Source organism: Oratosquilla oratoria, chromosome 2 (genome assembly GCF_046742065.1).
Source record: "Oratosquilla oratoria isolate Oo_2021 chromosome 2, ASM4674206v1, whole genome shotgun sequence".
Taxonomy (NCBI): domain Eukaryota; kingdom Metazoa; phylum Arthropoda; class Malacostraca; order Stomatopoda; family Squillidae; genus Oratosquilla; species Oratosquilla oratoria.
The window spans coordinates 12,531,422-12,533,921 of record NC_134778.1 but is presented as its reverse complement, the minus strand read 5'-3'; positions in this window follow the sequence as shown (position 1 = coordinate 12,533,921).

Below are 2,500 nucleotides of genomic sequence, written 5' to 3'. Positions count from 1 at the left end.
TATGACAGTTCGATTCCAGGTTTCAAGGATTTTATAACCTCTGTGGTGTAGTGGTCTAGGGCACCGTACAGGTAATTCACGGATAGCCGAGTACAGCGGGTTCGAACCCTGCATGCATCTGTCATAAAAATTATCGGTTTGATGTCGCTGCCATTAGCGTATTTCTCTCATATATACATATATATATATATATATATATATATATGTATATATACATATATATATATACATGTATATATATGCATGTATATATATTATATACATATATATATGTGTATATATATATATATATATATATATATATATATATATATATATATATATGAGACTTTTTGACCCACTGTCTGCTGAAGCGAACCATGGATAGTGGTCGAAATATACAGTGGGTCAAAAAGTCTTATTTTGCAAATTTGCTAATACATTATACCTTACTAATATATATGTATATATATATATATATATATATATATATATATATATATATACACATATATATATATATATATATATACATACATACAGAGAGAGAGAGAGAGAGAGAAATTAAGAGAGCGGGAGAATGTAGTTTTCGTTTTTCTCCGACACTGTGATTTATTACTATATTATATACACATATCTATGTTTGAATTGATTATTTTCATTAGTATATCTAGTATCATATTATCTCCTATATCGCAGCTGTTTTATCATAAATCATAGTAACATATACTTTCCTAGGATAAACTGGCATTCTACAAAAAGACTGGTGTGGATGGAAAGTGGCTGCAAATGGATGAAGAAATGGATGCGGTCTGAAGGTATTTCTTTTTGTCTGCTCTATATTTCTCGAGTGGGTGAGAAGGCACGGTCACCATGTAAATGAAGCGATGAAGATAAACCAGTTTCGGCCTTCGTGGTGGGAAGGATGCTGTGCCTCGCTGCATTGCTTCTGGCCCAAGGAGCAAAGACGGGTGTAGGATATATGGGTGTATATACATACACACATACATACATATATATATATGCAGAAAGATCACTAAAAACAACACGTGATCCACAAATTTTGCTGGAAACCACTAAGGAAATCTGAAGAAAACAGTAATTCCCAAGCGCTTTCGTGTAATTCACATCTTCAGGTATTCCCCTGAAGATGTGAATTACACGAAAGCGCTTGAGAATTACTGTTTTCTTCCGATTTCCTATAGTGGTCACCAGCAAAAAAAAAAAAAAAAAAAAAAAAAAATATATATATATATATATATATATATATATATATATATATACATATTATATATATATATATATATATATATATATATATATATATATATATATATATATATATACACTGATTCAGCCACCTCCCATATAATATTTCGTGTTTTCCGCATATCCTCCTCTTCTTCTTCTCTTTCTATTATTACTATTCTTCATCAACACTCGATCTATTCCTTCTTCCTTTTCTTCCTTCTTGTCTACGTTCCCCCTTTTCCTTAATCGCCTCCACCTCCTCCTTCTGATCCTATTCCTCCTCCTCTTCCTCCTTTCCTCATTCTCTTCTTTATATTCCTCCTTTCTCCCCCTCCTCCTCCTCCTCGTGCTTCTCTTCCTCATTCTTATTCTCCTCCTCCTCATTCTCTTCCTCTTTTTCATATTTCTCCTCCTCCTCCTCCTCCTCTTAACCTTTCCTTTTCTCCTAATCTTCCTCCTCCTCCTCTTCCTCCCCGCTCCGGAGCCACTTTCCGATTCTCCTCTCTTCTTCTTCTTCTTCTTCTTCTCGATTACTTTTTATTCATTTTGTTTTAAAAATCTCCACTTCCGTTTTCTCCATTATTTTTATATTTTCGACGGTTTTCTTTTTTCTTTTCTTTTTTCTTTTTTTGCCCAGATGCCTTTCTCTTCTTCATTTCATTCTTCTCATCATCATAACCATCATCATTCCTGTCATCATTATCATCAACATTAATATTTCTATACTAGCTTTTGTCACATCTATAATTATCATTATCATCATGATATTGCTATCACAATTACCAGTCCTAATCGTACTTTCATTACTATTATAATTACCATGATGTTACCAATATCACTATCATTACTAGTATTACCATGTCATCACAATTACATTATCATTAGAATCACCATTATGATCACTTAATTTTTCGCCCTCCTCTTCCCTTCCTTCCTTCTCCTCCTCCTCCTCCTCCTCCTTCTTTTCCATTTCCTTTCTTCCTTTCGTGAGTTCCCATTTTGCCAAAATTCTTTTCACCAAATTACGTTTTGCCAAAATACATTTCGCCAAACTACCTTAGCATAGATCAGGTTATGTTAGATAGGGTTAGATTACCAAATGTCAGAATTTGGCGAAATCAAAATATAGCAGAACAATTAGGCGAAGTCGGAATTAACCTTTCCACCATTAATCATTTGTGATTTCTTCTTTCTAAACTTCTTTCGTGATAATTCTTATAACAGTCGCATGTATGATTCGAACCCACTGCTTACGGGTGGCCGAAAGGGT